At 31.0% G+C, this 11,410-nt stretch overlaps 1 long non-coding RNA gene across 1 annotated transcript; it reads left to right on the plus strand.

Moving 5' to 3' along the window:
* Positions 1–334: 334 nt before the first annotated feature.
* Positions 335–10,671, plus strand: LOC143054769 (uncharacterized). The gene is made up of 3 exons (XR_012971820.1): positions 335–480; positions 7,040–7,138; positions 10,150–10,671. It is a non-coding gene; the product is annotated as an uncharacterized LOC143054769 (long non-coding RNA).
* The last annotated feature ends 739 nt before the right edge of the window (positions 10,672–11,410 follow it).

Consider the following 11,410-nt stretch of genomic DNA (forward strand, 5'->3'; position numbering starts at 1 on the left):
TATACATAAAAAAACTTGATCCCCCCTGTATTTCGACCAGCCCCCCCTTCCATTCCCAGATAAAAAAATGATAGGTCCCTCCAGCATGATGCATTCATAATGATGCATTCATAAAGTGGCGTTTTTCTCGTTTAAATTAATCATACGTTTAAAAATACCGTTGCATTACGCAAAAAAATTTACTAAAATGCTCACGACTTAGGACTATTATTTGTCATAAGATTTTTTTGTGAACAAGCGGGATTTTGATTTTCTGTGTGTATCAAGATCTATCAAGGAAGAGGCAAACGGGGTCATGGCTATAAATAGCTAGCGTGTTTAGCAACAACTAGGTCAAATGTGAATCGTAAGAGTATGGTGTGATATTTAAATACCGTACCACGATGTAAACAATGAAATCATGTTAAGTTTGTATGATAGTAATATAAAGATATTCTGAAGGATAAACCCCGTAAAGAAATTTTGAAGGAAGACTTCTCAGTAAGTTTTGAATATATTATTTTAAATGCTAGATATTTCTTAAAAAAATAAATAGGTTTTTTTCAAAATTAAATTTACGGAAAACGATATCAAGTGGCCTGTTTTTTTCTCAAGGTAAAAAACCATTCTTCATTTGCATGTATATACAAAATAATAGATTGTTTATGGATCAACCAGGGGGAGGGTTATATATATTTTTTTTGTCGGAGTCAGATATTTTTAAATTTAGTTTTACAACGCTATTAATCAAACATTTCTTTTTCAATATTTAACACTACATATATATATATATATATATATATATATATATATATATATATATATATATATATATATATATATATATATACATGATATATAAGACTATAAGGTATGGAGAAAATCTGGATTCAAAATAAAGATACATGCCCTCAACGAATTGCATATTATATATGCTGCAAACGTCTTGCATGTCTTGACGTGAATATATAGTTTGGTTGATAAATTTGACTGCCACAGGAAAAAAAGGATATTTATACATTATTGTTTTTCAGAATTGTCAAAGTACTCTTTAAAAACCTTTAAAAAGAAAAAGTTTCATAAATAAAAAGAAAACCGTGTTACCTATATTGAAATCATGTAAATCTGTATATTGAGAATGACAACATAAATTCATAGCTTTTTTAAAAGCAAGTGACCACATTTTCACGTCCATATATCTATCATCTACACATAATACGTCAAACTAATGAACATTTTCCAAGAAAAGATTTACATAAGCTTTTTACTAGCTATTATGTTTGTTTTATTTGAGTAAAAAGTCTTTCCTTTAAAAAGATTTCCTCAACAATTAATGTCCCTTGCGTCAATGATTTCCCGATAACAACTAAAAGTATTAAAATTGTCTATAAATGAGGTTTTTTAGTATGTAAAATTATTAATGATATTTGTTCAAAACGTGGCTGTAACATAATTGAAAAGGTTAATATTGAAAGGTCAGTATAAATAATAAATCATTATTAATTGTATTTTGTAACTTTTTTTTCAAAAGAGAACAGTTTCCATCGATTTTTCCCTTTCATCTACACAATAGTATTAAATTATATAAGAAAATATGCATAACATTGCAGTTTGGAAATCTAATGAAAATTTATACGTAATGTTATATATATGCGTAACACCACCGTGCACGTTTTTTCAATACATTTGACAGAAGCTGCTTTATCTGATGAAAGAATCATCAAAACTCGTATCATGCTTTTTAACTTGTAATTTAATGTTTGGCTTCGGTAGGCCTCGGCAGATTATGCTACCTTAGAATGTTTTATATATGCTGAGGTGTGTCGAATGCGTGTTCTCCGGCTTTAAAATTCAGAAATCGGAACGATCTCTATTGAAAATCTGTATTGACAATTACTCGATCCTTCCGGAGCACGTGAGCATACCTACAGTTTTGACCTTTGACTGGCAATGCTTTGAATATCTCCTTGATATCGTCCTTCCTTTTCTTAATGGACAATGATCAATCGGTTGAATATAAAAAAAAGAAGATGTGGTATAATTGCCAATGAGACAACTCTACCACAAGAGACCAAAATGACACAGAAACTAACAACTACATGTATGAAGCTTGCTTTTGAAGTAAGTGGCTTCAACTACAGGTTCGTGTGATTGTTTGTTATTAGATTAGGGACGAAAACAAGAAAGGATAACTTGTCGAAGTTACGGTAAAATAGTAGAGAACGTAACGGTGCTGTCTTTTTAACGATTTGTTTAGTCTACGTTTGAAATTTCAAAAGCGTTGTCAGGTGAAATTATTTATTTCTTTTCGTTCAACCAAAATGTTCGCCCTGTCATGTGCAACGTTACATCTTTAGTGAATATATGGCAGAATTAATATCCTTCCCGAATATCAAATGATCATCGACACATGACAAAGTCAGTGCATATTCATTTTTATTAAATATATTTATATACGTATATATTATAATGCCTCGTAAGTCACATAAAAATTAAATATCGCAATAACTGAAGGAACGTGTCTAAGAAATAAGAAAATGGCACACATTTATTGCAATTTGTAAGATATTTCTTTGATGGATCACGTTTTTCTATGAAACATTTAATTACATGATTTGAAGAAAGGGGGTAATATGTAAGGGATGGGTCGCGTTCGCCATCCCAGGTCCGATTTCATGCATTGTTTACTTTTAGTAATATTTACGTGACTTTATGTGTATCATTATGCAAATGAGTTCCTATACTTTATTTATATCCTGTTGTTTACTTACATCTTATCAATTGATAAATCATACACTCTCATTATTCGCATTATAAATTCAGCCTCTAACATGAAAAAACGGATGTTGGTTAAAAAAAACCCATAGGCACGACACAATTGTGAAATGCAGCAAAAAGAAATGAAATGGGGAGGAGAGGGGGATGGGTAGTTCATTACGTTTTTTAAAAACAGTGTAACATTATACGGTAAATAATCAATTTAGAAACATTTTTATTTAAAATATTTCTTATGATCGACATTTTTATTTATGTAAATACAATTATTACATGATAAACTAAAACAAGTTCTATATACTGAAATAAACAATATGCTATGCTTTGCTCTTCAAGGATTACGAACTAAGTATAATCAAAGGACTTCGGCCTAGCAAACGTAAGGGTCTTTGGTAGTAACCAACACTCAGCCCACGAAGCGTACCTTGCATGTCTTTATAAACATTTCTATTCGACATTGTGCTGAGTGCTCCTTTAGAGGAGGGATTTCTAAATAAGGGTGTTTTGAAAATCACTAAGACTGAAGACAGGAATTCCTCATTTGAAATCATTCAGGGATGATTCCAGGTGTTTTCAAATGGGTCCCTTGAACATCAAATTGGGAATTTTTATCCCAATTGGGAATTTGTTATGCATACAATCTAAAACGAAATAATATCATTTTCCCGACCTGTAAAAACGGAAAATGTATATGAATTTCCATTTGTACACTGATTGAAGAAGTTATTGGATTCAAACCAGGGAAGTTAATACATGAATACCATTACACATGATGCAATATCATCTTAACTTTGGTAAACAATGCATATATACCAGCTAACATAAACCTATGGCAAGCAGTTTAGCTATTTATTCGAATTTCAAATTATCTCAAATTATCTCATAATATATAAGATATCTTACATAACATATACGATTTTTATAAGATATCTCATTTAATATATGAGATATCTAATATAATTAAATTTTTTAAAGATTATATGAGATATCTTATATTATATGAGGTATCTTATATATTATATGAGATATCTTATACATTTAATAAGATATCTTATAAAGTTTAAAAACTTTATAAGATATCTTATATGCTTTATACTTAGATATCTTATATGATTATAAGATATCGTATATACTTATAAGATATCTTATATACTTTATAAAATATCTTCTAAAGTTTATAAGATATCACATTAAGTATATGAAATATCTTATAAATATTTTTTATACAAGATATCTTATATAGTTTATTGGATATCATCTTCAGAAAATTATATAAGATATATTATATGAATTATCTTATAATTTCTATACGATGTCTCTAATGATATATCTTATATGATATATAAGATATCTTAAATAATCTGTTTTTATAAGATATCTTATATAATAAAGAAGATATCTAATATCGATTATAAGAAAAATATGAGATATCTTATAAACTATAAAAGATATCTCATCAATTTTATAATATAGCTCATGAACTATCATGTAAGATATCTTATAAACTTTATAAGATATCTTATAACTTTATAAGATATCTTACAAACTATATAAGATATCTTATGAACTATTATATAAGATATCTTGAAGTCAGATTAAATAGCAAAACGGCTCGCCATATTAACCACTGAAAAAATCATCCATTGGGTATTTTTTCAACAGATCATCTTTATAAACTTACCTTGATTCAAATGGATTTCAAATTGAACTGGCCAATTGTCGAAATCAGAAAAGCAATTACAAAAGGTTATATTCTTGATAAGATAGTTTAAGCAATTGCACCAGGCACCAGTGAACTTTAAAATTATTTGGATCATTTTTATATCTTTTGAAACAGTTCCATAAAGATGACATCGTATTTCAGGGGGGCTCGTTTCAGGAATGGTCTATCATCAATATTATTTTCAAAAACTTTTGTCTTTTGAGGAAATAGACCAAACTTCTTTTACAAAACAAGTTTTAATCAAGTTACATAACCGGCTCTGCTGGGCGATCTGCTTTTAGAAGATCGGCGCCCATTAAAATTTATTCATTAATGTTATATCAAAATTTGAATTTGTTCTTTGCCGAGGTCTGCTTTGACACCAATTTTGAAAAAAAGCATGTTTTTGATCAACCTGCTTAGCGATCTACTTTTTTTTAATTCAAATACTCCCATAAAATTTTATTCAATTAAAGCCGGCTGCTAAAACTGTTTACCTCACGTTGACATAATTAAATCGTTGTTAATAAAATGCGATCGTAGTCAGCATTCTTATCCGGATTTTACTACGTTTTGACGACGAACTATGAAAAATTATAGTTGCCGTAATCTGTGACCTGAAACTTTTCCGGAAATACCGATTTTTTTTTTATTTTCCTGAATTGGGAATTTATTATTCACAAACATTTGTTTGGGGCCGCTGGCAGATTTAAGGGCCGCTTAGCGGCCCTAAACTATATAGTGGAATCATCCCTGTCATTGTACGATTTATGTATTTTTTTTTAATTCTATGCATTGAACGAAAAGTGCATTTGGATAAAGAAAAAGAATTACTTTAATTTTTTTTTTCAACGTATACTCTTTATAAGTGACCTTCATTGTTTTTTGTAACGTCTTGTAATTTAACTAAGTCTGAACCGAATTACTTAACCAAGGATTTGTATACAAATTATTCCTTGACTAAACTGATACGATTAAAATACATGATAATCTGCATATTATATATGCATAAATAAAAGTATATATGACGTAGACGTCTATGAAACGGCAACAATATATATTATGCATTTTAAACTTACTGATGTCAAATATAAGGACAAGCGTATATGGAAAGAGTTCTATTTGAACTCCCTGGTCAGTCACGAAATATGCAAATAAAAAGGGGTGTTAAATTGAATTCCTGTGAATGCAGCAAGCATGGGTTTTGAACTCGGACCATACTCTGATAATTGCTATTCATTAGACAATCATTGAGATGCAAAGAGTTTTTTTTTGTTTTTGTTTTTTTAATTGATATATAATGTATAAAATGAATGCAAGAAGCATTAGTCTTCTGGATAATGACTCAATATTTGTATAATATACTTTTTTTTAGCGATGAGGCCTAAATCTTTAACTCGTCTAAGCTCTTTATACATGTATATCAAAACCGTTCTTGATTAATAATGTCTATATCTAATATTTCAAGCATTGGGATTCATTCAAAGTGAAAGTTATGGGCACAAAACAATTGTTTTATTCTTTATTGAGATAATGTGTTATCAATGAAAACTCATTCAAGATTTATAAATCTTTTGGATAAATTAAATGACTTTATCATTAATTAAATACATTTTTATCGATGAGGCCTATTTCATAAAGTTTACGTTTCACATAGGAACACCGTTCTAGTTTTATAATGTCTATACCTAAGTCAAGAATTTGATTTTGTTTAAATTGAAAATATGCGCCACAATCTGTTTGTGTTTGTTTTTGATTGAGATAATTAGTAACCCATCCCAGGGGCGGATGCAGGAATTTTCGAAAGGGGGGGTGCTAACCCAGGGCACCCAGGGCAAAGGGGGGGGGGTGCAAAACATATGTCCCGATACAAATGCATTGATCGGCAAAAATAAAGGGGGGTGCGCACCCCCGGAACCCCCCCCCCCCCCCTGGATCCGCCACTGCATCCCCCCATAGAATTATAGACTGCTTTTTAATAAAGCCTCAATAATTTTGAATAAATATTATATTTTTTTTATGAATGAGGCATATGCTTAGCTTGGAATAAGTCAAGCATTTGTGGTTTGTTCAAAATGAAATTATGCGCAAAGTTAACATTTGTTTTGTTTTTGTTTGAGATAAAACTTTATCTATAACAACTTAATCAAGAATTGTAAGTCTTTGCTACTGGATCAATGAGGCCTATATCGTGAACTCAATGATTTTAATATAATGGTATTAAATTCAGTCCTGTTTGTAACACTTATATTTTATTTTGTGTTTAAACATGTTACGTTGGCTTGCAACGGACACTCAAACCAGATTACAAACAATTAACCCTAATTACGCAACGTAATTTTAGACCCTCCTAAATCCGTGTATTATTGTCAAGGTTAAAAACTATATACATTCTGTACCTGTATTTTTACACGGGGATTTAAATTGATTTTTTTTCTTCTTTATTAACCGCAATATAACTGTTGAGATCATGTGACTTTACGATCAATGGACTGAAAAACGTCATAAAGAGATATTTCAAAATCCGTTTGGAATTACCTATAAAGTGACAAGCAACCTTATAACATGGAGTTTTATTTTCAGGACTTGTAAAAAAGTTACACAGCTGAGATTTATATAAGAGAAAGTATTTGATACAAGGAATATTATTATATCTGGGATTTTAAACAAAAGAGTGAAAAGGTAAGGTTCAACATCTAGGACGATTTCGTTTTTATACACACCTGTCAGTTAGAGTTAGTACACGCTTAAAAAAGAAAAAACAATGAGACAGTTCAGAAATCTTGGTATTTGCTTGTCGTATATCTAAAGTCACAAATTCTTGCTTAAATTTAGTTTTAATTCTTAAGATGTTCTCTAGTTAAATTGCATGCTGGAACATAAATTCTTTTTCCTTTCCTCGTTGGACTTGTATTTCAAATTTTCTTCCTTGGACTTGTTTTTCAAATTTTCTTCCTTGATCCTCAAATATAAAATCGTTTTTTACCTATATCAGATGTCGATATATATTTTTGGATTTACCATTTTGAGCTCAGTTTTTGTTTTTATTAGAGCTAAAGCAGTTTAGTTTCGAACGCTTTGTCCGGTCTCTCGTTTAGTGACCGCCACCGACATAATTTATAACACCTTCTTTTTCCCGGCAGCGTATCGCACTCGACAACGACTTGCCTGGTTACCTTTTCTGCAATGCTTTGTAAAAATGTTATTTTAAATATTTAATGTATTTGCTGTTTCAAAGATAAAGTCAAGACTTGCATACATCTTGCATTGAGATTAGCACTAAACCCTGATAAAATGATAATTTTAAAATAGTTAAAAAATATGTTTGAGTTAAAGTTTTAAGTGTTTTTTGCAAAGGGGGGGGGGGGGGGGGGAACGGAAACGAACTCCTGAAACGCCGTGACATTGAGGTCAGGTTACATTCATAACATTCTCTTATTTTATTTCAATCACAAAGTCAATACAATAATGCTACATGTATATTTTAAAACACTCTGTGGCAAATGATTGTTAAATAATAGGTTATTTATGTATAAATAACCTATTATTTAACAATTATTTGCCACTTTGCCACAGAGTGTTTTTAAATGCATACAAAATACACATTTTTCTCCCGGCAAATATTAAAAAACAAAATCCAAAATGTTGTTTTACTTTATTTCACTTTCGCTAACCTCGAAACGATTGAAGACACACGTGTTTGAACCTTCATCACGTGACCTTCATATTGCATGTATGATAAAAATCAGTATTTCATTTTTGTTGAGCTGTGACATTTTAGATAATCTGGAATGCGTTGCGTCCTTATCAAACAAAAACATGCTGATATTTCTTTTTGCCATGCAAATAATTTATTTTTTAGTTGCAATAATTAGAATGTTTATACAAACAGCCTATGGAAAACTTGAATATAAAATAATTTAAACAGAAAAAAATATTTTTTTTGAAAAATTAAAATGACCATATTTCTATTGTCCAAAAGCTGGTCCATGTTATTTGATTGATTTATTTGCAAAATGAGCTGTTTACCACAACTTTCTGCACTATTCTGTTAAATCGTGACGGTCAGTTTGTGTTTGTAGAGGAAGCAGAAGTTCCCAGGGAGAACCGCCTTATTTGGAAAACTGTCATTCCCGTGCAATTGTGATAAAATTAGCAAATATGCATCTTTTTAGTAGAAAATTTCATTGAATGCAGTTTTTGGTGTGAAAAACGAAACATCAGCACATATTGAAAACATGTTTTGTTTTGATTTAAAGTGACTGTCATTACGTTTAAAAAGTTCTTTCATTTAGATATGAATACTTTAAATTTATGTGACATCTTACAGCAGTTATTATTTGCTTAATCTTTATGCATATGACACAAGGTTAACTATCTTTAAAGCATATTCACGATAGTACGATTTAAGTCAAGATTTAATACCTTTTTTAATAAATTGCATTGCTTATCGACTTTATACAGGTGAAATAAGCCGTATACCCTTTCCAAACTATTTTTACATATTCTATTCAAGAAGTATAGCGTTACACATAAATAGGCCATGCTTATTGAGCACATGTTCCCAATTTTAACCGTTTTCAATTGTTAAGTATTTTAAACACTTCAAATAATTAAGTTGAGACCGGTTTTTAAATCAATACACACTTTTCGAATGTAAATTTAACAATATTACATAAACCAGGAATTCTAATAAACTATGGTCAATTAAAAAAAAATCTATGAGAAATCGTGATCTACGTGTATCCAATACGTTTTATTTTATGTATATAGCACTTTAATCTACAAAATACAACTTGACAAAGATCATATTTCTTTTTCAAGTAGGTATTATAGATTTGTTGCACATGTTTGATGTTCTACGCAGTTATAAAAAGTGATTTATAAATCCATTTTATTTTTACAATAAGTAAACATGTTTTATAAATTCAATTTTATATAACTATCAGGTATACTGTACATATGTCTTGAGATCGATACCGGTAACGTTTGAACTCAGGATCACTCAGCGTTTGAAGTTTTTGATTCGCGTCCGTCCATAGGGTTGGAACGTCTTCGACGTCGTCGGATGTTGCTGCATATTCAAACATCTATGATACAAATGCGACGAATTTAAAATTATGAAAACATACAACAGGAACTTCAGTTGTACGTGACTTTCATACCAATGCCCCTTTAAAATAAGTATATGATGCAATATCTATATGGTCGTATATATTATCTTTAAGACATGCTTTCAAACAGGAATCTGATGTATAGTAGTTGTCGTAAGTTTATGTAATTTATACATGTTTCTCGTTTCTCGTTTTTATATAGATTAGACTGTTGTTTTTTCCCGTTTGAATGGTTTTACACTACTAATTTTGGGGCCCTTTATAGCTTGTTGCTCCGTGTTGAAGGCCGCACATTGACCTATAATGGTTTACTTTTATTAATTGTTATTTGGATGGAGAGTTATCTCATTGGCACTCACACCACATCTTCCTATATCTATGTACAATGTTAGCACAATCTCGTACAGAATTATGCAGTATGAGTGCCAATGACACATTTTTTCACAAAAGACCAAATGACAAAGAAATAAATAACTATATGTCAACGTACGGCCTTCAATGATAAGCAAACCTCATACCGACATCAAACAAAAGCGTCCAACTGAAATTTTACTCATATGATATTCTTGGTTTTTTTAGGATACGGATTCACATATGATCAGTTTCATTTCCATAGCAACAGGCCGGAAGCGGAAGCAGAAACAGCAAATTCCAGAATTCATGGATGAGGACGATTTAGCATCTGACGCAACGGCCATGATAGGCTTGTTGAAGTCAGACGAAGAAAAATTAGAGGAACATGCGAAATTTCTTGTGAAAAGTAGGAGAAATTATGCAAAATCAGTTTTCAGTATAAATGTCGAAAACTGGACACCATTCCATGCATTTGCTCTTAGAGGATGTCGTAAACTTGTTAAATTAGCTTTAAAGGCAGGTGTTGACGTTAACCTACAAATGGGAGCACCGGAAGGTGTACCTGGAAATTGCACCGCTCTTCACTTAGCCGCCCATCGTGGTGACGTTAGTATTATTGACGTTTTGATACAAAATGGCGCTAATATCAATCAACTAGACTCTTCTGACAGGACAGCTGTTTATTATGCATCACGTGCTAGCAATACGCTTGCTGTAAAAACACTGAAACGAGCAGGCGCAGATATGAGTCAATGTGAAGAAGACTCTTTAAAGTCTCGAGTGACTAGATCAACGGCTAATCCGTTTTGTATGGTATTACCATTTACATGTTCAGGGAAGCGGTTATCTTTTAGCTAGCATTACAAACATACCATATTATATTTATTTTCAAGTGAACATGTTTATAGAATGGAGAAGTACGACTGAGTGTGAAAGAAAATAAAAAGCAGCCATCTTCAAACTAAGTTATCGTCCGCAATCAACTGTTTTAACCTTTAGTGTTATAATTTTATGTTTCTCAAAGTACAATCTTTTTGAGAAATGCCTTTAAAAGTTAGTTATGTCATATCTAACAAGGAAAAGAACTTTCAATGATATTTTTAAACGCGGTGTAAAGGTTTTTTTCGAAGAGAATTGATATTTAGGAAAAGCTTTCTGATACTGCTTTTTAAGGGGGGGGGGGGGGGTCAGAAGTTAAAAACATGTGTGAGCGTTATGTATCATGAGTGTGGATAATATTTACACGTGCGTTGTGTATGAATCTCAATATATATACATGTGCTATATATACGTATGAAATGTGTTTTTGAACTTTTTATATGAGTAAAAATACATTTGAAGCAGCGTATGTTTAAGTATGTACACCTATGACAATCATTGTTACTATTTTATTTGACGATGGAGTTAAACATGAATCTTTATTATTCGTGCAATCATATTTACAATGATCTACCAATATGGTGCCGTCATAACCAAATACACCAAA

The sequence above is a fragment of the Mytilus galloprovincialis genome, chromosome 12, assembly GCF_965363235.1.
Source record: "Mytilus galloprovincialis chromosome 12, xbMytGall1.hap1.1, whole genome shotgun sequence".
Taxonomy (NCBI): domain Eukaryota; kingdom Metazoa; phylum Mollusca; class Bivalvia; order Mytilida; family Mytilidae; genus Mytilus; species Mytilus galloprovincialis.